The sequence below is a fragment of the Mirounga leonina genome, unplaced genomic scaffold (assembly GCF_011800145.1).
Source record: "Mirounga leonina isolate KUSES-001 unplaced genomic scaffold, KU_Mleo_1.0 Mir_151, whole genome shotgun sequence".
NCBI lineage: Eukaryota > Metazoa > Chordata > Mammalia > Carnivora > Phocidae > Mirounga > Mirounga leonina.
Window position 1 is genome coordinate 65,428,919 of NW_023270377.1, and position 27,660 is coordinate 65,456,578.

Genomic DNA, 27,660 nt, shown 5'->3' on the forward strand with positions numbered 1-27,660 from the left:
TTGCTAGGCAAACCATCACCCCAGGCCTCCTCTGAGTTTTACTTCTACAGGTTTCCTAGGACTCCAGAGAGGCAGGCTACTTTCTTTTTTTTTTTTTTTTTAAGATTTTATTTATTTGAGAGCAAGAATGAGAGACAGCATGAGAGGGAGGAGGGTCAGAGGGAGAAGCAGACTCCCTGCCGAGCAGGGAGCCCAATGCGGGACTCGATCCCGGGACTCCGGGATCATGACCTGAGCCGAAGGCAGTCGCTTAACCAACTGAGCCACCCAGGCGCCCGGCAGGCTACTTTCCAGCCTAAAGCCCAAGTCAAGTTCTCTGCACTCACATGGAAACTGTTCTGGCAGCTCCAGATATGACCTAAGAATTTTCTGACCAACCTTCCTCTGGAGTCTGGGCAATGACAGTTTACCTGAGTTAAACATCCTCCCTTAATGAATATGTTCTACATATTTTGTAATTATTTTACTTTTTCCTTTCCTTCCTATGCTTCAAATTTTTAAAGACCTTGTATTATCCTCTTTTTTCTATTCCTTATCACATACACCTAAGGGCTCCCTACCACCATTCTCCACTCCAACTTCAAACACAGTTTCCAAGAAAATGCCCAAGCTCTAAATATATCCTTGGACTTGTAAACTCTCCCTCACAGTTGAACCATTATCATAGACACTTTGGCCCAGCAAAATGGAGAATCACATTTCCCAATTTAAATGATACCCGTGATAGTCCTGGGTAGCAAATACCCCTGGGAATCACCTAGCCCCTTGGATCCTTTCTTCGGAGAACTGACCTTGAACTGGCAGAGCCCCTTCTGCCCTTGCTCTTTGTACAGAAAACTGGAAGTGCCTGAGAAGCATGACATTCCTGGGAAAACCCATAGCCAAGTACTGACTTGTGTAGGAGTTTGACAGCCTAGACTTTGCCTCAAAGTGGAACACATCTGAGATGTAATTTATGTTCCAGAGTACTCATGAAATCGGTCTGAGGCTGAGAAATAACTTGAAATTTCTCTCTTACTCATTTCCTTCCCCCTTTTCAGTCCTGCTTCCTCTATTCCCTTACCTGCTTCTCCTGGGAGCACTTCCTTAATAAATTCTGAATATTTATATATGAATCCTTATCTCAGGGTCACCTTCTGGAGAATTCAACCTAAGAGATCATTCAACCATGCCATAAAAACATTTTTTTAAAAGATTTATTTATTTTCTTTGAGGCAGAGAGAGAGAAAGAGAACACACGAGAAGGGGGAGGGGCAGAGGGAGAGGGAGAGGGAGAAGCAGACTCCCTGCTGAGCAGGGAGCCAGATGCAGGACTCCATCCCAGGACCCTGGGATCATGATCTGAGCTGAAGGCAGATGCTTAACCAATAGAGCCACCCAGGTGCCACTATGATATAGTACAGACAATATAACCAAAGAAAATAGCAACATTTCTTAAAATATGTAAGCTCACTTAAGTTTTATTGATTTCCCAATACATCTTCTATAGCCCATAAAGAAAATTCTATAGGATGGTTGCTTATATTGAAAATCACAAGCTATACTTCCTCCACCTAGTAGATGGCCTGATACTGGAACACAATTCATATTTGCTAAATAAATGATGCCTTATGGTTAAAAGTAGCTTTTATTTAACCTTGTGTTCATCAACTGATTAAGCAAGATATTTGACAATGAGTAACAACAGGTGAGGCAGGCTTTTTGGTGCTTATATTACATATAGAAATTCAAAATTAATATTCACATGTAAAAACCGCTAATTTAAAAAGGAACATCTCTACTCACATGAGCATATTGAACATTAAACAGAAATACAAGAATTTCATGTTTGTATCCCCTAAAAGCAAACATTAATTTGGTAATAATTTGTTTGAGGTTTATGTTTATTGTCATAGTCTTGCTATCATTTCAATATTTAGTCACTGCTTTTAATATTGCAGTAAAGAAAGCCTTTAGTTTTGAAAGTGCTTTATTGACTGTTGAGCACATTTGACTTCAATTTCAGGATCCTCATACTTCAAATGTGAACTTGCCGGAAACAATGTGGAGACTTATGAAGCCAATTTAAGAAGTCGAGCACTTTTACTGGAAAAGAGTTGCGTTCTCATATCAACACTAGATAAAAAAAAATGGCTTAGTGTTGATGTAAGAATTTCAGTCATTTGCAGGAGACTTTCCACAATTATTCTTCCCTTACATTTTTTTCAAATATATTAAATATGTGACATCTTTATATCAACACTCAAAAAGCACTAAACATCTATAATAGCAAAATATCACCGAAGTATAGCATCCCCTGAATTTTCACTCAGTCATCACTGTCATAGCATTTTTTTTGGTCCAGCTGTTCTGTCTTCCAAGAGTAAAACCATAGCAAGAATGGGTTTAATTCTCAGCAACAAGTAAAAGCGTTTCTAAGCATCACAGTAAAAGCGGTTCTAAGAGGGAAGTTTATAGCAATACACTCCTATCTCAAGAAGCAAGAAAAGTCGGGCGCCTGGGTGGCTCAGTTGTTAAGCATCTGCCTTCGGCTCAGGTCATGATCCCAGGGTCCTGGGATCGAGTCCCGCATCGGGCTCCCTGCTCGGCGGGAAGCCTGCTTTTCCCTCTCCCACTCCCCCTGCTTGTGTTCCTGCTCTCGCTATCTCTCCCTGTCAAATAAATAAAATCTTAAAAAAAAAAAAAAAAGGCAAGAAAAGTCTCAAACAAGCAACTTAAACTTGCACTTAAAGGAATTAGAAAAAGAACAACAAACAAAACCTAAAACTAGCAGAAGGAAGGAAACAATAAAGATAAGAGCAGAAATAAATGATATAGAAACTAAAAAACTTGGGGCACCTGGGTGGCTCAGTCGGTTAAGTGTCTGCTTTCGGCTCAGGTCATGATCCCAGGGTCCTGGGATCGAGCAGGGAGCCTCCTTCTCCCTCTCCCTCTGCCTGCCACTCGCCTTGCTTCTGTGCTCTCTCTCACATTCTCTCTCTGTCAAATAAAGAAATAAACTCTTAAAAAAAAAAAGAAACTAAAAAAAAAAAAAAACACCAAAGAACAGATCAATGAAAACAGAATCTGGTTCTTCGAAAAAAATCAATAAAATTGATAAACCTCTAGCCAGATTTATTAAGAAAAAAGAGAAAGGACTCAAATAAATAAGAGGAGAAATAACAACCAACACCACAGAAATATAAACAATCATAAGAGAATTTTATGAAAAATTATATGCTAACAAATTGGACAACCTAGAAGAAATGGGTAAATTCCTAGAAACATATAAACTACCAAAACTGAAACCGGAAGAAATAGAAAATTTGAATAGACTGATAACCAGCAAAGAAATGGAGCCAGTAAATCCCAACAAACAAAAGTCCAGGACCAGATGGATTCACAGGCAAATTTTACCAAACATTTAAAGAATTAATACCTATTCCTCTTAAACTACTCCAAAAAATAGAAAAGTTTTCAATTAGCAATAATCGCGTCTTGGATAAACCTCATTGGCTACAATACTGCCACTGCACAAAGCTACTCCAAAAAATATAAAAGGAAGGAAAGCTTCCGAATTCATCCTATGAGGGCAGCATTGCCCAGATACCAAAGCCAGATAAAGACACCACAAAAAAGGAGAACTACAGGCCAATATCCCTGATGAACACAGATGCCAAAAATCTCAACAGAATACTAGGAAACCATATTCAACAATACATTTAAAAAATAATTCACCACAACCAAGTGGGATTTATTCCTGGGTTGTGAGTGTGGTTCAATATTCACAAATCAATCAATGTGATACATCACATCAGTAGGAGAAAGGATAAGAACCATATGATCCTTTCAATAGATTCCAGAAAAAGCATTTCACAAAGTACAACATTCACTCATGATAAAAACCCTCAACAAAATAGGTTAGAGGGAACATACCTCCATATAATAAGGGCCATCTATGAAAAACCCACAGCTAACATCATCCTTAATGGGAAAAAAACTGAGAGATTTCCCCTAAGGTCAGGAACAAGACAAAGATGTCCACTCTCACCACTTTTATTCAACATAGTACCAGAAGTCCTAGCCATAGCAGTCAGATAACAATAAATAAATAAATAAATAAATAAATAAATAAATAAATAAATAAATGGAATCCAAATCAGTAAGGAAGAAGTAAAACTTTCACTATTTGCAGATGACATGATACTATATATAGAAAACCCTAAAGACTCCACCAAAAAAAAAAAAAAAAAAAGACAAACAAACCCTGCTAGAACTGATAAACAAATTCAGTAAAGTCACAGGATACAAAATCAAGGTACAGAAATCTGCATCTGTATACACCAATAATGAAACACCAGAAAGAGAAATTAAGAAAACAATCCCATTTACAATTGCACCCAAAATAATAAGATATATAAGAACAAACCTAACCAAAGTAGTTAAAGACCTATACTCTAAAACTATAAAACACTAATAAAAGAAATTATGACACAAGAAATGGAGAGACATTCTACGCTCATGGATTGGAAGAACAAATATTGTTAAAATGTCTATACTACCCAAAGTAATCTGCACGTTGAATGCAATCTCTATCAAAATACCAACAGCATTTTTCACAGAACTAGAACAACCCATACTAAAATTTATATGGAACCACAAAAGACCCTGAATAGCCAAAGCTATCTTAAAAAAGAAAAGCAAAGCTAGAAGTATCGCAATTCCAGACTTCAAGTTGTATTACTAAGCTGTAGTAATCAAAACAGTGTGGTACTGGCACAAAAATAGACACAGAGATCAATGGAACAGAATGGAAAACTCAGAAATAAACCACAATTATATGGTCAATTAATCTTCAACATAGCAAGAAAGAACATCCCCAGTAGGAAAAAGACAGTCTCTTCAACAAATGGTGTTGAAAAACTAGATGGCAACATGTAAAAGAATGAAACTGGACACTTTCTTACACCATACACAAAAATAAATTCAAATGAATTAAAGACCTAAATGTGAGACCCGAAACCATAACTATCCTAGAGGAGAACACAGGCAGTAACTTCTTTAACATCAGCCATGCAACTTCTTTTAAGATATGTCTCTCGAGGCAAGGGAAACAAAAGCAAAAATAAACTATTGAGTCTACATCAAAATAAAAAGTTTCAAAACAGAAAGAAATTGAAAGAAACAATCAACAAAACTAAAAGACAACCTATGGAATGGGAGAAGATGTTTGCAAAGGACATATCTGATAAAGGGTTAGCATCCAAAATATATAAAGAACTTAATCAAACCTAACATGCAAAAAACAAATAATCCAATTAAAAAATGGGCAGAAGACATGAACAGACATTTCTCCAAAGATGTCCAGATGGCCAACAGACACATGAAAAGATGCTCATCATCACTTACCACCATGGAAATGCAAATCAAAACTACAATGCGATATCACCTCATACCTCTCAGAATGGCTAAAATCAACACAAGAAACAACAGGTGTTGATGAGATGTGGAGAAAGGGAAACCCTCTTGCACTGTTAGTGGGAATGCAAACTGGTGCAGCCAATGTGGAAAATAGTACGGAGGGTCCTCAGAAAGTTAAAAAATAGAACTACCTTATGATCCAACAATCACACTACTGGGTATTTACCCAAAGAATATAAAAACACCAATTCAAAGGGATACACACACCTCGGTGTTTATAGCAGCATTATTTACAATAGCTAAGATATGGAAGCAGCCCAACTGTCCATCAGCTGACGAATGGACACAGAAGATGTAGTGTCTGTGTGTGTGTGTGTGTGTGTATACTATTCAGCCATTAAAAAAAAGAATGAAATCTTGCCATTTACAATGACATGGATGCAGCTAGAGAGTATAAGCTAAACAGAATAAGCCAGTCAGAGTAAGACAAGTACCATATGATTTTACTCATATGTGGAATTTAAGAAACAAAACAAACACACATAAAAAAAAGAGAGAGAGAAAGAAAGAGACAAAGCAAGAAACAGATTCTTAATTATAGAAAACAATCTGATGGTTACCAGAAGGGGGTGGGGGTGGGGGAGATGGATTAAATAGGTGATGGGGATTGAGGAGTGCACTAGATGATATATGAAACTGAAATTAATATATATTCTAATATATTGTACACTTGACACTAATATAACACTGTAGGTTAACTAACTGGAATGAAAAATAACTTTAAAAAATTCAGCATCAGATAAAGCTTCATAGAACAAAAAACAATGAAAAAAGCTGATTTAATATGAGACAGGCTATCATAGCAAGAAGGTCTGGATAGTCGGTCTCAGGGCATCCGAATAATAGAATAACTGTCAGCATGTAGTGGACATATCTGGCTTCGTGCAGAACTATGTCATTTCTTTTTTTTTTTTTAATGTTTTATTTATTTATTCATGAGAGTCAGAGAGAGAGAGAGAGAGGCAGAGGCAGAGGCAGAGGGAGAAGCAGGCTCCCCGCCTAGCAGGGAGCCCGATGCGGGACTCGATCTCAGGACCCTGGGATCATGACCTGAGCTGAAGGCAGACGCTTAACCATCTGAGCTACCCAGGCGCCCCAGAACTATGTCACTTCGTGAAGACACTTCCAATTGCATGAGCTTGTGATTATTCATGGAGGAAATTCTTTTGTATCATTTACAAAAAGTTTGACCTCTACAACTTCAGCTTTATGGAAAAAGTGAGGCAAAACTATTTTCCAGGCAATGATTTAAGAGGGAAAAATATTTACGAGGTACTAGATTGTGATGTCTTGCAATGTAAGGTGCAATAAAACAAATGAGTTTTTTCTTCATCCAAGAGGTAGTTTTCATTGATTCAGATTTAAAAATATATAGTTAAGTACATATGTACATTACTGAAGTATTTGAAGGGAGAGTTAACATTTTAATAGTACATGTGATTAATGATGTCTTGCATGAAGTCAAAGCAAGAAAAGTCAGTGCGAATGACCTCTGAATTGAAAAAAAATGCAGGCTGAAATGTCTTCAGTAATTATTTTGGCTGCATAAAGTCTGAAGCAATGAGAGAGGTTTCAAAGTTCTTTTATAGAACCCATAGGACTTAATGTATCATAAGCAATAAAGTCTTGGGAAGAATTATGGCTACTTATTTAGATTAAAGTATGACAACTAGTAATAACATTATTCTAGTTGTAGTCATCATGCACAGCCCACCTTTGCCAAATTCGCGAAGCAATGAAAAACGAAAACAAAAACTTTTTCTTGAGTTATTCTAGTAATTTTGAACAGCTGCAACTAGTCTATGAGAGCATAATCTTGCCAAAGATATTTTGTCATGCCCTTTATTTATCATCGAGTCAAATATTCCTTATATTTCAATACCAGTTAATCTTCTTTCTTATTTCTCAGAAATATGAATGCAACTAGCCAAGCCAAAGATGGTGTCAAGCTTTTCATACTGTCTCTTATTCATTAATCATACATATGAAACACCTAAGATATTTAACTAGTTAAGATCAACACTTAGGTTGAAATCCTGGCATGGTTCATTGCCACAGGGATGAAATGTAGAGCACCCCAGGGACTAAGCATTTCTCCCAGTGTGTGAAGGCCCACTGTAGCATTCTTTGGGGTTTTGATGTTTGTTCAAATATAAGTAAGTTGTGAATTTTAGCTCATCTGTGTCCTTAGCCAGTTTCCTTTGCCCTACATCCCTCTCTTCTACTTAGAGATTCACCCTAGCTGACTCTTCCAACTCTAGTCTGAGGAGTGCCCTCTGTTGCCCTGGCTGCGTACCAAATTTACCCAGGAAAGGCCAAAACAAATAGCACCATTGAGAGACATTACAAAATGGCTGTCACTTTGCCAGAAGCTCCAGCAGACTCACAGGCCCTCAGGGGGTCTCTAGGGATGAGTTGTGTCTAACATTCAAGTTTCCAGACTTTCTGAAACTCTGCTGCTTAAGGATCAATGCTTTTCTTATAAGTAGAAGGTGAAGATAATTTCAGGATGACTCTTCTGACTCATGTACGGAGCTAGCCCATGGCCTCTGAGTAGAAGAAAGGTAAAGACAATGTCCTTTCAAGTGGAGATGGGTAGGTAAATGGCTGCCTGGTCACACCAGGAAAGCAAAAGCACTTCAAACTCACTGGGTTATGCCTGCCCAATAAGACCCATTATACAGTATTTTTGAGTAATGTTACTAATCTAACAATGGACAACCCCTGGAGGACTTTGAGAAGAGAAAGTGTGTTTTTAAAAGGTTATTCTGGCTGCCCTGCTGAATATAGACTGAAGAGCACAAGAATGAGAGGGACAAGATGAGTCCAGAGTCCACCATCCAGAGAGGATGATGGCTTGGTTTAAGGTGCTGTTGTGTGGGCAATGTCTACAAGAAAACAGTGTTCCATTTTAGAAGAATTTTATCTGAGGACCTTTTTTGTGGAAATAATCACAAAGCATAGCTGATTACAAAGGCCACTTCTAGTACCCTAAAATATAACTATGTCATCTATATGTAGTAGTGTGCCCTTAGCTAACCTCTCTGTGTTTCAACTTCCTCTTCCATAAAATGGGTTAATCATACTACTTACCTCATGAGATTGTTTTGAGAATTAAGAGCATTAATATACATAAATCTCTTAGAACAAAGTTTTGCACATAGAAAGTATAAATAAATACAGCTATTATTAATTTTCTATTCTCTATACTACAGAGTGACAAGTGGGAGGGCATAGATAAAAGTCTTTCAAAATTTGCACAAAATCATTACATTTTACATTATAATGTAAAAAAAGGATAAAAAGACAACCTTGCTTTACCACATTGATAAATATTATCTGATCTCTTATGAACTAATCTTTATATTTACTGACTCTGACTCTTGCAGACTGTCACTATTGAACAAAATTCAGTTTAGGTATGGCTAATTCCTGTCCTCAGTATCAAAACACAGAAGAAGTCTTCAAAAGACTAACAGTTCTCCTTGCAGGGAGAATTGAGGATATTTCTTCTCTTCTTGTGCCCTAAGGAATGACAGTGCCCATGTCTCCTCCATGGCTCCAGCTCTTGCTGGTAGCACCCCCAGCCCTTGTCCCCAGCAATCACTGCTCATTATGGTCCTAGCTCCACCCTCAGTCCAGCTTTTGGTTTCTGGTAACCACATATTCATCTGTTGTCCCTTCAGACTAAGAGTGATTAGAGCTTCTCTGGGTTGCCTTAACTGACCCTTGTTTAGCTTCTCTGTTTTCCATCACCTGGGTGATCAATTCCCTGTATTAATTCCCTCCATCTCAAAGATGGAGGGAGGCTTCTGTTTTTCCAGCCACATGCTGAATGATAGAATGTTCATGGAGGTGACTAAGTAGAACACATTGGCAAATATCAAATCCCATTACGCACAGAATTACATAAACTTTTGGAGGCAGGAAATTTGGGGAAGATACTTTATCTACCATGAGCTTTCAAAATAATTTTAAATGATGTTTAAAGTTTTGTTATAAAGATATGGCTGCTGGGGTGCCTGGCTGGGTCAGTTGGTGGAGCATGAGACTCTTAATCTCAGGGTTGTGAGTTCAAGCCCCCCATCGGGTGTAGAAATTACTTAAAAAATAAAATCTTTGGGGTGTCTGGGTGGCTCAGTCAGTTAAGCATCTTCCTTTGGCTCAGGTCATGATCCCAGGGTCCTGGGATTGAGCTCTGCATCAGGCTCCCAACTCAGCAGAGAGCCTGCTTCTCCCTCTCCCTCTGCTGCTCCCTCTGCTTGTGCTCTCTCTCTCTCTCTGTCAAATAAATAAATAAAATCTTTGGGAAAAAAAAGACATGGCTGCTTTTTTTAGAAAAACACAGAAGTGTCAAATAAAAACATACCCATTAATTACTATTAATATACCTCTCCTATATTTACTGTGCATTTTACAGTCATATTTGGGGTGGGTGCCAGGGAGAAGCAGTATTTACATTTAACCAACTAAATTATGGCTTTTTAGATCTGAGCTATTTAAGATAGCATAGATACAAATTTAACATTAATTACATGATACCAAAGCTTGAAAGAGGTGGGAAGGAGAGAAATGAGGATCTATTAATCAAGAATCATTTAACCCCCTCTTCTGCTGAATGAAACTAGCAGGACACAGTGGCAGTTACAACAGAGGAACAAGTAGTCTTTGTAATCCAGGGGCTTTCTGCTAGCACGGAACAAGAAAACACAGAAGGAAACTTCCAACTTCATATTTTACCTTAATTCCTAAATAATTTCTCTTCAAAGACATATTCTTGAACTTTCTCTTTTTATCCATGAACACTCTACATCACATATAATACGAGGATGTTGTTCACACGACTTCAGTTTAATCTTACAAATGAATTATATTCTTCATGGTAATTGATATATTCCAAAGATCTCAAAAAAATATATAAATTAAATGTTTGAGAATCACTCAAGTTGAAAGAACTTACTTCTAAAAATATAAAATATTCTAGAATTTGAGGGAATGTAAAGAATTTATTGCATTGATCATTTAGTGAACCAAGAAAGTCTGTATGCCAACCAAGAATCATTATGAATTCATCTATAAAAATCCTCATTAAAATGCGTTCCTTAATTTCTCTTCATTACTTGCTTTCTTGTTAATGGCTATTCTATCACCTTAGGATTCCAGGAAGAGGTCAAATAGCAAATGGGGGTCTTGCCCTCAAAGGGAAGAACTTCCTTAATCTTACAAAGTCTACAGACAGCCTGCCTTCTGTGCTGGAGGTCAGAGAAGAGTGAAGCAAACTCACTCTCCTGTTGGTAAAGCAGAGCTGAGTTGGCAGCTCCTCTCTTAATGACTGAATTCCAAGGCCAAAGAGCTCGACAACTTCTTGTTGTACTAGCCTCGGTCCCATGGAGCACAATTTGGAGTGTTCCATTTTTTAAAAGATTTAAAATAATGTTTTATAACTTTCTACTACAGTAGTTTAAAATCAGAATATGTTATCAAAGTGAGGATGTGGAGAAAGGGGAACACTCTTACATTGTTGCTGGGAATGCAAGCTGGTACAGCCACTCAGAAAAACGGTATGGATGTTCCTCAAGAAATTAAAAATAGAGCTACCCTACGACCCAGCAATTTCACTACTAGGTATTTACCCCAAAGATACACAGATGTAGTGATCCAAAGGGGCACCTGCACCCCAATGTTCATAGCAGCAATGTCCACAATAGCCAAACTGTGGAAAGAGCTGAGATGTCCATCAACAGATGAATGGATAAAGATGTGGTGTATATACATATATATATATATACACACACACACACACAATGGAATATTACTCAGTCATCAGAAAGGATGAATACTTACTATTTACACTGATGTGGATAGAACTGGAGGTTATTATGCTGAGTAGAATAAGTCAATCAGAGAAAGACAATTATCATAAGGTTTCACTCATGTGTGGAACATAAGAAACAGGGCAGAGGACCATAGGGGAAGGGAGGGAAAACAGAATGGGAAGTCATCAAAGAGGGAGAAAAACAATGAGAGACTTAACTATAGGAAACAAACTGAGGGTTGCTGGAGGGGAGGTGGGTGGGAGGATGGGGTAATTGGGTGATGGGCTTTTTAAGAGGGCTCGTGATGTGATGAGCACTGGGTTTATATGAAACTGATAAATTATTAAACACTACATCTGAAACTAATGATATAGTATATGTTGGCTAATTGTATTTAAATAAAAAAGCGGGGGGGGGGGGGCTTGGTGGCTCAGTCTGTTAAGTTTCTGCCTTCAGCTCAGGTCATGATCTCAGGATCCTGGAATCTAGCCCCACATTGGGCTCCTTGCTCAGTGAGGAGTCTGCTTCTCCCTCTCCCTCTGCCTCTCTGCCTAGCTGGTCTCTCTCGCTCAAATAAATAAAATCTTTAAAAAAAATTAAAATTAAAAAAATAAATAAAAGAATATATTATCAAAGGTCATCTCAGTTTGATGTTGACAATAAATTATCAAAAAGTATTACAAAATTATGAACCAACCAGCATAATCATATTTTCTACTGGAAAGCTCTTTTTCTTTTTATCTCTTGCTGCTTCTTTCCTTCTCTTTCTCCTCTTCTCCTTTCTCCCTTTCATTTCACTCCTCCTCCTTTCTGCCCTCCTCTCCCTTCATATTTCTTTATTTCACATAAAACCTGGTCCCTAACACTCCCTCAAGTTCCAACCCCATTCCTGACACCTAATTATTTCCTTCTCCACAAAATATCTTAAAATTTCATCTATACTCACTTCCTAGCTCTTTAAACCACTTGAAATCAAGACTTCACCACCACATTTTAAAATTTAAATTGTTATTTGTGAAAGTTATGGACACTATCCCAGTGTCACCAGCAATTGACAAAATCAACAATGACAATGTTAGAGTATCATTGAGAAAATTCACCAGCTATTGGAAATCAATTGTGATGTGCCATATCCCAAATGTAATCTATACACTATACTCAGACTATAATCAGGTCTTGTATTCATATAACAAAGTTTCTGCAGATATCAGAATAACTCAAATCAAACCAACTTTGAGTGATAGACTAGTCAGGGCCACAGGCATACTAGGGGTGAGACCTGAGTGTCCCTTAAAAGAAATTAATATTGCTGTTATCAATCATGGGAAGTGAGGAAATGAAGCCTGGGGGAAGGATGCCTTACAGTGGGGTGAGGAAACAAATATTTAGTCTTTCTCTAGGGCTGGCGGTCAATGTGGATTCTTAGCCATAGTGAGCTGTGGAAATTCTGGTGGTGGGGGTGAACTGCCCGGATCATGTGGCAGCCAAGAAAATAAAGCTGGAAGCCAGTGGGCCTGGGCCTAGAATAGTTGTAAATATTCTCTGTGTTTTCCTTCCATTGTATCATTCCCTCCTCTTCTGCTGTTTGTTTTTTTTTTTAAAGGCATACCCTCATCTTCTTTGTGCAATGAGTAATTAGAAAAAGTTCTGTGTCTCAGTCTGGACTGAAAAGGTAGCGAATACAGCATTTCCTCCCCCAAGTCTGGAATGGCAGAATGGCAGTATCAGCAAGAGCAGAGGCAGCAGCTCAGGGGGGAAATGAGGAGGCCTAGCAGAACCATATGGAGGTGGCCTTGTTTCTACAGACCCCTGAGGCAATAAACAGAAACTCGGGAAGAGCAGAGGGTGCTGGTTCCTGACAGAATCAGTGGGAGCTCAAATCAGTGTGGTGTGGATTGCATTTATGTCTATATCAAATTTAAAGACGATTAAAACTAATTCATACGAAACTCAGGCAACAGAAAACTATACAGTGAGTTTTATGGATTTTAATCCAACACAGTAAACATTCGTTCAGTGTTTTTCTATGTATAAGGAAGGAAGTTATAGACTGTGCTTTTGAGAAATTTACAATCCACAATAAAAATTCCAAATAAAGGGGCGCCTGGGTGGCTCAGTCGTTGGGCATCTGCCTTCGGCTCAGGTCATGGTCCCAGGGTCCTGGGATCGAGCCCCGCATCGAGCCCCGTATCGGGCTCCCTGCTCCGCGGGAAGCCTGCTTCTCCCTCTCCCACTCCCCCTGTTTGTGTTCCCCCTCTCGCTGTGTCTCTCTCTCTGTCAAATAAATAAAATCTTTAAAAAAAAATTCCAAATAAAAGAGGAAATAATAAAGGCCTACAAGTAGCTCAGAATTTAACGGGCATACAGAAGGAAGAAAATTTTATTTCTGAGCTGGGGATTGAGGTAAGGTTTAATGTGTATCATGACAGGGCCGGTGATGATGTAATCCAAAGAATCCAGGCGACACAATATAGGTGTGAAACACACTTCCATCATGCACCAGTTGGAGATTGTGCTCAGGTAGAAACAACCGAAAACCCAATGTATAAGTTAACTGAATTAAACGTTCATCTTTTTACCCAACAACAATTTCTGGACAGGTGTCAGTGCAAAGAATGGAGAGGGAAAGAGCCGGCAACATCCCAGGCTCTTTCATCTCTCTGCTCTGCCTTTCTTAGTGTTCCAGTGTTCCATCTCAGCCGGCTTTCTAAAGGACAAGGAGAAAGAATGAGCCATGGAAGAGACAAGAAAATGTTGCCCAAACCCCCGGCAGACTACCATTTAGGTATCCTTGGCTAGAAGTATGTGGAAAGACTTCAGTCCTTAGGGCACCTGGGCTGTTCATTCATTTAAGCATCTGACTCTTGATTTCAGCTCAGGTCATGATCTCAGGGTTCTGATCTCAGGGTCAGGAGACTGAACTCCACATCGGGCTCCGCAGGATTGCCTCTCTCCCTCTGCCTCTGTCCCGCCCCACTCCCTCCACCCCCGGCCCCAGCTCGCGTGTGCACTCTCACGCTCTCTAAAGAAAAACAAAAAAAGGCTTGCTCCATGTTATCAGGAAGATTGAGATATGTACTTTTTGCTTTCTTCTTGTTTTAGCTGATCACACTGTTAATAACCCTTCCAAAAAAATAAAAATCAGGGTTCTGCTACAGAAAAAAAGGAAGAAAGAATATTAAGTTGGTAACTCCCCGGATGCGCCAACATCCCACTCATTAACTATGCAGCCTAGGATAAAAATCACTAACATTTCTGTATGGCAGTTTCCTTACCTGTGAAATGGTTATAATAATATCTTCCTAGTATGTGTTTGGGTGGGGATCAGGGACTATGTATTCAGGATGTTCAATATAGTCCTGACAAGTTAGGAGAGTATGATAAAGTGTGACTGCTGTTACTGTTTGGTTAATTTGTTGGTTGGTTGGTTAGGAATTGAAGGAGGAGTCAGGTTTCAATAGGTAAATATCGGAAGAATAAAATTTTAGATGAAGGAAACAAGAATGCAAACACATGGAATTAGAAAAAAATATGTAAGAAAGTTTAAAGTGTGTTCAGGAAATTTTATATAGTTCAGGAAGACTGTCACCCATGTGAAAGGGAAAAAGTGAATGGTAACGCTTGAAAGTTAGGTTGCAACTGGGTCATACGCTGAGTGTTGGCAGGTAGTGGGGCGGAACAGGGGTATAAGAGCCAGGTCAAGGGGTATGGATGCCTTGGCAGATAATGTGGAAGCAGTGAAGGTTTCAATGCAGGATTAAGTGCAAGCTGTGCTTCATGCTGACCACTTTGACAGCAGTGCATAAGATATACTTGGGAGCTGGAGGGAAACCAAAGCAAGGAGAAGGGTAAGGAAATTAATTTATATCCAAGCCAAATAAAATAAGAGCCTGAAGTGAGACAGCAGCAACAGAATGGAAAAGAGGGACTGATTCAGGAGTCATTTTTAAAGCATTAATTATAGAATTTGGCATCCAACAGAATAGGTCTGGCATCCAACAGAAAGGTCAGGGAAAAGATGGTGCCAAGGTAATGAGCTAAAATTTCAAGCTTAGTGGTGTCATTACCCAGGGTGGAGGGTAGAGAGGAGGCCAGGGAGAAAGAGGACCACATTTAAAAAAGTGGAAGGAAAGAATGGAGAGGGAAGTTGAAGGGAGGGGAGAGATGGAAAAATACTGAGAGTAGAAAGATTTAGTCATGTAAAATAAGATGTATAAAAATGGTTATATTGCAAGGGGTTGTTTAATCCATAGAAGGAATTTCTCAGGCAAATTAATGAATCTGTAACAGCTAGATGCCTAAGCCGAGTCATGTGCTAATCTGGCTGTGTGGGGAGGCACCGCCCCTGCACACTTTAGAACATTTACTTGCTGTTGCAACGACATTAGCATAGAAATAGTCCAAAAGTACGCAAACAAGTTTCTGAAGGAAATTCCCACTACTTAGTCCTTCACTCTCATTAGGATGCAAAATTATTCCTCTGGAAGTATTTGGGCACAGTTTTCCCTTCCTAGAGGCACAGGGATGAGTTAATTTACCTCTTTAGGATCCCTTGCAACGTTCAGATCTTGTGATCAAGGGCTCTGGGCTCAGTTTCAGCAGTTAATGGTCACAATGGAAACCCAAGGCGAAAGCAGACGGGGGAATCGCTGCTGGAATCAAGGCACTTTGTCACTTTGAGAAGAAGAGAGTAAGGAACATAAGTGGTCTATTGACAGAACTGTTTGCTTATCATTTTTGGCACCTGGCATTTAAAACTGGGCAGGAAACACCTTTGAAAAATGATCATCCCAAACCGTTTAGACTTAATACGGTACTTTCATCTCCATTTCTGGGATTTGGGGTCATTTAGATTTTAACATTGTAGCCTTAAATCATCTAAATACATTCTTAAGTTTGCAGAAAGGGATAATTAGATTCTAGGATCATATTTTTGAAGAATTATTCTGAAAATGCTTTTAGTGAAAGCTTTTATACAGAAATCTTTTCAGTAATTATTCAGCATTATTTCAAGTAAAATTCTAGTTTGTTTCAAACTTCAGAAACCTCTTTCAAAAACATTATGTGTTTTCTTCTAGTATTTTGGTTTGCTTTAGAGATAATCATTTCTCCCTAAATGAAGTCACTGGAATTTACTACAGTATTTAATTTGGTACCTGCTCTGCCTCAGGCACTTAATCAGCCCTGATGTAAAAAGGTACAATTTGATTATGCTAAATTATCTCACTTATGATTAGGACTAGCTAGTTTCAGGAGTCAAAGAGATTGTAAATAAATTCATATTAGAGGGCTGAATGATTGGAAGTCATGTTTTTCTCATCTTCCTGAATTTTATTACAAGTGAGGTTACAGATCCCATGAGTTTATGGCACTTAAAAAGCAGTAAAAGTGCTAAGCTGGGTATATAATGATATTCATAAATCACCTTATAATAGAAAAAGACTGTTTGTAGCACATCTTCAAGTTGGTAGCTATCTGCAATGAAACTAAGCAGTCCTCTTTCCTCCTTCATATTCATGGAGGTACTCTGCTAGTTTGCATCTCACTTGAGGTTCCCAACTCCTTTTTTTTCTTATGTTATGTTAATCACCATACATTACATCATTAGTTTTTGATGTAGTGTTCCATGATTCATTGTTTGCATATAACACCCAGTGCTCCATTCAATACGTGCCCTCCTCATCACCAGGATAACCCATCCGCCCAGCCCCCTCCCCTCTAGAAGCCTCAGTTTGTTTCTCAGAGTCCATAGTCTCTCATGGTTCATCTCCTCCTCCAATTCCCCCCCTTCATTATTACCCTCCTGCTACCTTCTTCTTTTTTTTTTTTAACATATAATGTATTATTTGTTTAAGAGGTACACGTCTGCGATTCAACAGTCTTACACAATTCACAGCACTCACCATAGCACATACCCTCCCCAATATCTATCAACCCAGCCACCCCATCCCTCCCACCCCTCACGACTCCAGCAACCCTCAGTTTGTTTCCTGAGATTAAGTATTCCTCATATCAGTGAGGTCATATGATACATGTCTTTCTCTGATTGACTTATTTCGCTCAGCATAATACCCTCCAGTTCCATCCACATCGTTGCAACTGGAAAGATTTCATTCCTTTTGATGGCTGCATAATATTCCATTGTATATATATACTACATCTTTTTTATCCATTCATCTATCGTTGGACATCTTGGCTCTTTCCACAGTTTGGCTATTGTGGACATTGCTGCTATAAACATCGGGGTGCACGTACCCCTTCGGATCCCTACATTTGTATCTTTGGGGTAAATACTAAGTAGTGCAATTGCTGAATCGTATGGTAGCCCTATTTTCAACTTTTTAAGGAACCTCCATACTGTTTTCCAGAGTGGCTGCACCAGCTGGCATTCCTACCAACAGTGTAGGAGGGTTCCCCTTTCTCGGCATCCCCGCCAACATCTGTTGTTTCCTGACTTATTAATTTTAGGCATTCTGACTGGTGTGAGGTGGTATCTCATTGAGGCTTTGATTTGGATTTCCCTGATGCTGAGTGATGTTGAGCACTTATGTGTCTGTTGGCCATTTGGATGTCTTCTTTGGAAAAATGTCTGTTAATGTCTTCTGCCCATTTCCTGACTGGATCATTTGTTCTTTGGGTGTTGAGTTTGGTAAGTTCTTTATAGATTTTGGATCCTAGCCCTTTATCTGATATGTTATTTGCAAATATCTTCTCCCAGTCTGTCAGTTGTCTTTTGGTTTTGTTGACTGTTTTTTTTTTTTTTTTTTTTGCTGTGCAAAAGCTTTTTATCTTGATGAAGTCCCAATAGTTCATTTTTGCCCTTGCTTCCCTTGCCTTTGGTGATGTGTCTAGGAAGAAGTTGCTGTGGCTGAGGTCAAAGAGGTTGCCGCCTGTGTTCTCCTTTGGGATTTTGATGGACTCCTGTCTCACATTTAGGTCTTTCCACCATTTGGAGTCTATTTTTGTGTTTGGTGTAAGGAAATGGTCCAGTTTCATTCTTCTGCATGTGGCTGTCCAATTTTCCCAACACCATTTGTTGAAGAGGCAGTCTTTTTTCCATTGGACATTTTTTCCTGCTTTGTCAAAGATTAGTTGACCATAGAGTTGAGGATCCATTTCTGGGCTCTCTATTCTGTTCCACTGATCTATGTGTCTGTTTTTGTGCCAGTACCATACTGTCTTCATGATTACAGCTTTGTAATAGAGCTTGAAATCCGGAATGGTGATGCCACCAGCTTTGCTTTTCTTTTTCAACATTCCTCTGGCTATTCGGGGTCTTTTCTGGTTCCATACAAATTTTAGGATTATTTGTTCCATTTCTTTGAAAAAACTGGATGGTATTTTGATGGGGATTGCATTGAATGTGTAGATTGCTCTAGGTAGCACTGACATCTTCACAATATTTGTTCTTCCAATCCATGCTCATGGAACATTTTTCCATCTTTTTATGTCTTCCTCAATTTCTTTCATGAGTATTTTATAGTTTTCTGAGTACAGACACTTTTCCTCTTTGGTTAGATTTATTCCTAGGTATCTTATGGTTTTGGGTGCAGTTGTAAATGGGATCAACTCCTTAATTTCTCTTTCTTCTGTCTTGTTGTTGGTGTATAGGAATGCCACTGATTTCTGTGCACTGATTTTATATCCTGCCACTTTTCTGAATTTCTGTATGAGTTCTAGCAGTTTTGGGGTGGAGTCTTTGGGGTTTTCCAGATAAAGTATCATATCATCTGCAAAGAATGAGAATTTGGTTCCTTCTTTGCTGATTTGGATGCCTTTTATTTCTTTTTGTTGTCTGATTGCTGTGGCTTGGACTTCTAATACTATGTTGAATAGCAGTGGTGATAGTGGACATCCCTGCTGTGTTCTTGACCTTAGGGGGAAAGCTCTCAGTTTTTCCCCATTGAGAATGATATTCGCTGTGGGTTTTTCATAGATGGCTTTTATGATATTGAGGTATGTACCCTCTATCCCTAGACTCTGAAGAGTTTTGATCAAGAAAGGATGCTGTACTTTGTCAAATGTTTTTCTGCATCTATTGAGAGGATCATATGGTTCTTGTTCTTTCTTTTATTAATTTATTGTATCACATTGATTGATTTGTGGATGTGGAACCAATCTTGCAGCCCAGGGATAAATCCCACTTGGTTGTGGTGAATAATCCTTTTAATGTACTGTTGGATCCTGTTGGGTAGTATTTTGGTGAGAATTTTTGCATCCATGTTCATCAAGGATATTGGTCTGTAATTCTCCTTTTTGATGGGGTCTTTGTCTGGTTTTGGGATCAAGGTAATGGTGGCCTCATAAAATGAGTTTGGAAGTTTTCCTTCCATTTCTATTTTTTGGAACAGTTTCAGAAGAATAGGTATTAATTCTTCTTGAAATGTTTGGAAGAATTCCCCTGGGAAGCCATCTGGCCCTGGGCTATTGTTTGTTGGGAGATTTTTGATGACTGCTTCAATTTCCTTAGTGGTTATAGGTCTGTTCAGGTTTTCTGTTTCTTCCTGGTTCAGTTTTGGTAGTTGATACATCTCTAGGAATGCATCCATTTCTTCCAGATTATCTAATTTGCTGGCATAGAGTTGCTCATAATATGTTCCTATAATTGTTTGTATTTCTTTGGTGTTGGTTGTGATCTCTCCTCTTTCATTCATGATTTTATTTATTTGGGTCATTTCTCTTTTCTTTTTGATAAGTCTGGCCAGGGGTTTATCAAGCTTGTTAATTCTTTCAAAGAACCAGCTCCTAGTTTCATTGATCTGTTCTTCTGTTCTTTTGGTTTCTATTTCATTGATTTCTGCTCTGATCTTTATGATTTCTCTTCTCCTGCTGGGTTTAGGCTTTATTTGCTGTTCTTTCTCCAGCTCCTTTAGGTGTAGGGTTAGGTTGTGTATTTGAGACCTTTCTTATTTCTTGAGAAAGGCTTGTACTGCTATATACTTTCCTCTTAGGACCACCTTTGCTGCATCCCAAAGACTTTGAACAGTTGTGTTTTCATTTTCATTTCTTTCCATGAATTTTTAAATTCCTCTTTAATTTCCTGGTTGTCCCATTCGTTCTTTAGTAGGATGCTCTTTAGCCTCCACGTATTTGAGCTCTTTCCGACTTACTTCTTGTGTTTGAATTGTAGTTTCAAAGCATTGTGGTCTGAAAATATGCAGGGAATGTTCCCAATCTTTTGGTACCGGTTGAGACCTGATTTGTGACCTAGGATGTGATCTATTCTGGAGAATGTTCCATGGGCACTAGAGAAGAATGTGTATTCTGTTGCTTTGGGATGGAATGTTCTGAATAGATCTGTGAAGTCTGTTTGGTCCAGTGTGTCATTTAAAGTCTTTATTTCCTTGTTGATCTTTTGCTTAGACGATCTGTCCATTTCTTTTTTTTTTTTTTTAAAGATTTATTTATTTATTTATTTGAGACAGAGAGAATGAGAGACAGAGAGCATGAGAGGGAGGAGGGTGAGAGGGAGAAGCAGACTCCCTGCCGAGCAGGGAGCCCGATGCGGGACTCGATCCAGGGACTCTAGGATCATGACCTGAGCCGAAGGCAGTCGCTTAACCAACTGAGCCACCCAGGCGGCCCGATCTGTCCATTTCAATGAGGGGGGTGTTAAAGTCCCCCACTATTACTGTATTGTTGTTGATGTGTTTCTTTGCTTTTGTTATTAATTGGCTTATATACTTGGCTGCTCCCATGTTAGGGGCATAGATATTTACAACTGTTAGATATTCTTGTTGGATAGATCCTTTAAGTATGATGTAGTGCCCTTTCTCAACTCTTATTATAGTCTTTGGTTTAAAATCTAATTTGTCTGATATAAGGATTGCCACCCCAGCTTTCTTGTGGTGTCCATTAGCATGGTAAATGGTTTTCCACTCCCTCACTTTCAATCTGGAGGTGTCTTTGGGTCTAAAATGAGTCTCTTGCAGACAGCATATCGATGGGTCTTGTTTTTTTTATCCAGTCTGATACCCTGTGTCTTTTGATTGGGACATTTAGCCCATTTACATTCAGGGTATTGAAAGATATGAATTTAGTGCCATTGTATTGCCTCTAAGGTGACTGTTACTGTATATTGTCTGTGTTCCTTTCTGGTCGATGTTACTTTTAGGCTCTCTCTTTGCTTAGAGGACCCCTTTCAATATTTCTTGTAGAGCTGGTTTTGTGTTTGCAAATTCCTTTAGTTTTTGTTTGTCCTGGAGGCTTTTTATCTCTCCTATTTTCTATCACAGCTTAGCTGAATATAGTATTCTTGGCTGCATATTTTTCTCATTTAGTGCTCTGAAGATAACATGCCAGTCCTTTCTGGCCTGCCAGGCCTCTGTGGATAGGTCTGTTGTCAATCTAATGTTTCTACCATTGTAGGTTACAGATCTCTTCTCCCCAGCTGCTCTCAGGATTTTCTCTGTCTCTGAGACTCGTAAGTTTTACTATTAGATGTCGGGGTGTTGACCTATTTTTATTGATTTTGAGGGGGGGTTCTCTGTGCCTCCTGGATTTTGATGCCTGTTTCCTTCCCCAAATTCAGGAAGTTCTCTGCTATAATTTGCTCCAATATACCTTCTGCCCCTCTCTCTCTTTCTTCTTCTTCTGGGATCCCAATTATTCTAATGTTGTTTTGTCTTAGGGTATCCCTTATCTCTCAAATTCTGCCCTCGTGATCCAGTAGTTGTTTAGCTCTCTTTTTCTCAGCTTCTTTATTTTCTATCATTTGGTCTTCTATATCACTAATACTCTCTTCTGCCTCATTTATCTTAGCAGTTAGAGCCTCCATTTTTGATTGCACCTCATTAATAGCCTTTTTGATTTCGACTTGGTTAGATTTTAGTTCTTTTATTTCTCCAGAAAGGGTTTCTCTAATATCTTCCATGATTTTTTCAAGCCCAGCTAGTATCTTTAAAATCGTCATTCTGAACTCTAGTTCCGACATCTTACTAATGTCCATATTGATTAGGTCCCTGGCAGTTGGTACTGCCTCTTGTTCTTTTTCTTGAGGTGATTTTTTTCTGTCTTGTCATTTTGTCCAGAGGAGAATAGATCAATGAGAGAACAAAATGCTAACAGGGTAACAACGACCCCAGAAATATATACACTAAACAAATCAGAAGAGACCTGAAAATGGGCGAAAAGAAAGGGAAAGAAAGAAAAAAGAAAAAGATAAAGATAAAAACAAACAAACAATAAAAAAACAGAATATGATCAAATATGATCAGGCTGGTGCATAGATCAGTGCCACACACTACATTTTGGGCGTATTTTGGTCTGTTAGAAGAAAGTGCCTCCCAAAATTTTAAAGAAAGAAAAACTTATATGTACAAAAATAAGGGTAAAGACGATGAAGGGATGGAATATGACTGTAAAGATGAAAATTATAAAAGATTTTATAAAAGGAATTGATACGATAAGAAGTTGGTTGAAAAAAGAAAGAAGAGGATTAAAAAAAAAAAGGGAGAGAATGTGATCAGGCAGGAGACTGGAACAAAGCCATACACTAGAGATTTAGGGTATATTTTGATCTGTTAGAAGAAACTGTATCCCAAAATTTTAAAGAGAGAACAACTTATATATATATATACCAAAAATAAGGTTAACTACTATGAAGGGATAGAATATAACTCTAAAAATGAAAAATAAAAAAGATTTTTAGAAAAGGGATTGATAAGATGTTGGCTGAAAAAGGGAAAAGGAAAAATTCAAAAAAAAAAAAAGAAAGAAAAAGAAAGTTAAAAAAAAAAAGAAATTAACTTTGAAAGACTAAAGAATCATGGGAAAGAAGCCGTGAATTCTATGTGCAGTATTCCCCTAGCGCTGGAGTTCTGCCATTCTCATTGATTGGTATTGGTCTTGGCTGGCTGTTCTTGCTATCTTCTGGGAGAGGGGTCTGTCGCAGTGGTTCTCAGAGGTCTTTGCTGGAGGTGGAATTGCCCCACCCTTGCCAGGTCCAGGCTAAGTAATCTGCTCGGGTTTGCTCTCTGGAGCTTTTGTTCCCTGCAAGCTTTCCGTACAGCTTTGGAGGATGAGAGTGAAAACAGCGGCCTCCCAATCTCTGCCCTGGAAGAGCCAAGAACTAGGGGCCCCACTCCCCAGTGAGCCCTCAGAGAAAAGCAGTCAATCACTCCCGTTTCCCCAGTCTCCGGCTGCCCTCCGTGCTCACCCGGCCTGTCACCGAGCGTTTCTATCTCTGGCACCTGACTCCGTGTGGAGTCTCCAAACCCAGCAGATCCCCATGGTGCACTCCCGTGCCGCTTCTCCCAGGGGAGAAAGGAGAGTCTCCCCGGATCTGCCACTTGTTGGGTCCCTGCTGGAGGAGCAGTGGCCCGACTGTGCCCTGGATCATGGTTTATGGCAACCCCGAGCTGAGAGCCCACTCCTCGGCTCCTTCTCTGCAGCCGGCTTCCCCACTCTGATCCCTGGGAGCTCTGCCGCACCCAGGCACCCCCGGTCTTCCTGTGACCCTAAGGGTCCTGAGACCACACTGTCCCAGCGAGGGTTCCACCCCCCGCTTAGCCACTGGAGTACATCCCTCAGCAGAACCGACTTCTAAAAGTTCCAATTTTGTGTTCTGCTGCTCTATCACTTGCTGGTAGCGGCTGATGGAGGCCCCCTCCCCCACCGTCTATCTTCCTGAATATCGCCTTAGATTCACTTCTCCACACGTCCTACCTTCCAGAAAGTGGTCTCTTTTCTGTTCAGAGAGTTGCTGCTATTCTTTTCTTCGATCTCCTGTTGAATCCGTAGGTGTTCAGAATGGCTTGATCCCTATCTAGTTGAATTCTTGGGACCAGAGGAAATTTAGGTCTCCTACTCCTCCACCATCTTGCTCCTCCAACCAGAGGTTCCCAATTCCTAAAGTAATAATGTCTTGACTGTATGTAAGACTTTCCTTGTAGAGTTTTTTTTTTTTTTTTTTTGGCAAAAACACCAGTCAAGAAAATAGGAGATGTCTATTATAATCTCCTTTTACATCCCCATAACCACACATTTTATAGACTTAAAAAGTAAAGATTAAGTCCAGGTCATCCAGTTAGAGATTAATTTTTTAACACAAAGTCTAGTGTTCCATTCATTACCTTATCTTTATTACCTTAAAAATCACACTCAGCATGTATTATGTTTAAGCTTTAAAAATCACAGGTTAGTATCTGAATCAGGATATCATGCCTTATAAGCAGCTTTCTTAATAAATCCATTTGCTCAGTATATAATGCCAAGTTAAAAGAATTTAAAGAACTCAGATTAGGTTGCTTTTTAGTAATTCTCATTGTGACTTACTGAATTAAATTACAAATTGAAAGGCAGCTGAAATAACTCTGTAACTGGTGCTGTTATGGTTAATGAAAAGCTTTCAATCTCTAACACCCATCTCTGGAACATTTATTTTCATGAAAGTGAGTTCTGTTCACCAAGTACTAATGAGACATTTGTTGGGCTAAAACTTTGTGTTCAAATCTTCTTAAGAAAATCACAGCAACAAGCTCAGAGAAGTAGGGGGTATGGATGGGATTCTAATTAGTGCTATTCCAATTAGGATTGATTTCAATTAGTGCTATTGATCTTCAACTACATGGCAGAGCCTGTGCCAGCCACCTTCATGAATATTATGATGTTCAATTCCCCCTCAAACATGATGGGGTAGGCATGGCAATCTCTATTTCACAAATGATAAAATTTCAGGATTCTGAGATTTAGTTTGATGTTTTGTCCATAAGCTTCACAGTGGCAAAATAAGTTGTCTGAACCTTGCATTGGGGCCCTAAGGATAGATTAGTATATAGTATTTATTATGATGATAATATTTATCATGAATTGGTTAATTCATTTATAAATTGGGCTGACATTATTAGCAAACAAATGAAGCTATACTTGAATAAAATGGAACTTCAGTAGGGCTGTGGTAATGGAACATATTGTGGAACTTTATATATTTCTATATCGCTTAAATGTTTACTAAATACTAATTGTAACTAAAAACAAGCAAAATATAAGAAAATGATAAGAAAACTTTGGTTAGATTTACTTGAAGTCTGGGGATGTCCACTTATTTTCATTTGATGCTGGGTCTCCATAATATGTGTGGTGGGAATCAATAACAACAGCAACAACAATAATAATAATTGCAAACATGTATGTCTTATATAATCGAACATGTTACTGCATGGCTTGTATGTCCTACATATATATATTTTAAGATTTATTTATTTATTTTAGAGAGAGATTGTGTGCAAGTGGGGGGAGGGGAAGAGGGAGAGGGAGAGAGAGAGTCCTCAAGCAGACTCCCCATGGACCATGAGCCCAAAGCGGGGCTCAATTCCAGGACCCCGAGATCATGACCTGAACCGAAATCAAAATCAAGATTCGGCCACTAAGCCAACTAAGCCACCCAGGCACCCCTGTTCTCTCTATATCAACTCATTTAATCTTCACAACATTTTGAACTGTAGATAATTATCCCCATTTTAGAGATGAGGTAATTACAATACAGAGAGTTTAAAGAATTTTTCAAATGTACACATATAACAGGTAACACACATCCCAAGCAATATGCCTTCTAAATACAGGTCCTTTAACACCTACCCTCTGTTGCCATACCTATTTGAACTTTCCTGTGGCGTAGTTCAACGACTATTAGGTAATGTATCATTTCAATAGTTTCACTTTGGCATTGAAATCACAAATTCCTGGGACACCTGGGTGGCTCAATTGGTTGGGTGTCTGCGTTTGGCTCAGGTCATGATCCTGGGGTCCTGGGATTGAGTCCCACGTTGGGCTCCTTGCTCAGTGGGGAGCCTTCTCCTTCTGCCTGCTGCTTCCGCTGCTTGTGCTCTCTCTCTTTCTCTCTGAAAAATGGATAAATAAAAATCTTTTTTAAAAAATCACAAATTCCTAATCCTTACCTGATTTAGTGATTAAAGAACCAAATTACTTTCGGGTGCCTGGGTGGCTCAGTTGGTTAAGCGACTGCCTTCGGCTCAGGTCATGATCCTGGAGTCCCTGGATCGAGTCCCGCATCGGGCTCCCTGCTCGGCAGGGAGTCTGCTTCTCCCTCTGACCCTCCCCCCTCTCATGTACTCGCTCTCTCTCATTCTCTCTCTCTCAAATAAATAAATAAAATCTTAAAAAAAAAAAAAAAGAACCAAATTACTTTCAATTCAATTAAGTACATATCTGTTGAGAGCTTGTCAGATGCCAGACAATCTTCTGGATGCTTAGGATGTATCAGCTACCTTCAGGCAGCTGAAGCGGTAGAAGGAAAAAAAAAATTATGTGCCTGAATTCTCCATAAAGTAGAGCCTGTAACCAAGACTTATGTAAGTATAAGTGGATAATTTAGAAGTATGATCTCAGTGGACAAAAGTTAGGGACAGGGAGAATAAAAGAAGGATGGTGGAAGAATCAATTATTGGATGCAATAAATTGACTGCCACTCTTATTCTATAACCAACGGGATACTTTGTACAAAGTATCCAGGAACATCTGCCTGAGGGAATAACACACCCGCTTCCCTTGGCCAAGAATAGTCCTGCAGGATCAAGTCCCCCCACCTTCAGGTTACACTAATTTTGTACCCCGCAGTTTCCTAAAGGCAGTCTGCCCTGTCAGAGAAGCCCTAAGACAGGACTTTACGATGTGAGTCTGAGGTACGGCACTACATGCCTGAGTGAGGCTGCAACCTCATGAAGTTTGTCAAAGCCCTCAGGGAACCAGCTGACCTCTGCCAAACCCGGAATCATAGGTGAGGCCAGCAGGATTGAAAGCCATATACAAGCTAAACCATGTAATAATGAACAAACGTAAGTAAATCACATAATATTAAGAAAGTGACAAATGCTATTGATAAACAAAAAACAAAATAAAGCAGTTTAAGGAGATTTGGAATGAGGATAGTAAAGGAACTAGGCTGAAATCTAAATACAGTGGTCAGCCTTGCCTCATTAAGAGGGAAATAATTGGGCGCCTGGGTGGCTCAGTTGGTTAAGTGACTGCCTTCAGCTCAGGTCATGATCCTGGAGTCCCTGGATCGAGTCCCTCATCGGGCTCCCTGCTCAGCAGGGAGCCTGCTTCTCCCTCTGACCCTCCTCCCTCTCATGCTCTCTGTCTCTCATTCTCTCTCTCGCAAATAAATAAAATCTTAAAAAAAGTAAAAATAAAAAAAAAGAGGGAAATAATTGAGCAAAGATTTGAAGAAGGTGAAGGAACAAGTCACGCAGATAACTGAAACTTAAAAATAATCTGAATACTGTCAATTATTAAGAACTGTTGAATAAGTTCCTTCTCTAATCTTTTTACTTAAACATCTCTAGTTGGAGAGAGGTTTAAAGCGTTTATTAAAATCTACGATTAGTTAGAACTTTTGGTTTGGTTTTCAGGCATTCCATTAACT

General features: G+C 39.1%; 1 long non-coding RNA gene and 1 other non-coding gene across 2 annotated transcripts; both read right to left on the reverse strand.

The window, feature by feature from the left end:
• Nucleotides 1-3,376: 3,376 nt before the first annotated feature.
• Nucleotides 3,377-3,521, reverse strand: LOC118012804. Its single transcript, XR_004679842.1, has one exon. It is a non-coding gene; the product is annotated as a U4 spliceosomal RNA (small nuclear RNA).
• Nucleotides 3,522-13,553: 10,032 nt separating this feature from the next.
• On the reverse strand, nucleotides 13,554-26,012 carry LOC118012386. Its single transcript, XR_004679681.1, has 3 exons — nucleotides 25,869-26,012; nucleotides 15,815-15,950; nucleotides 13,554-13,983 (listed from the first exon to the last, which is right to left on the reverse strand). It is a non-coding gene; the product is annotated as an uncharacterized LOC118012386 (long non-coding RNA).
• Nucleotides 26,013-27,660: the final 1,648 nt, after the last annotated feature.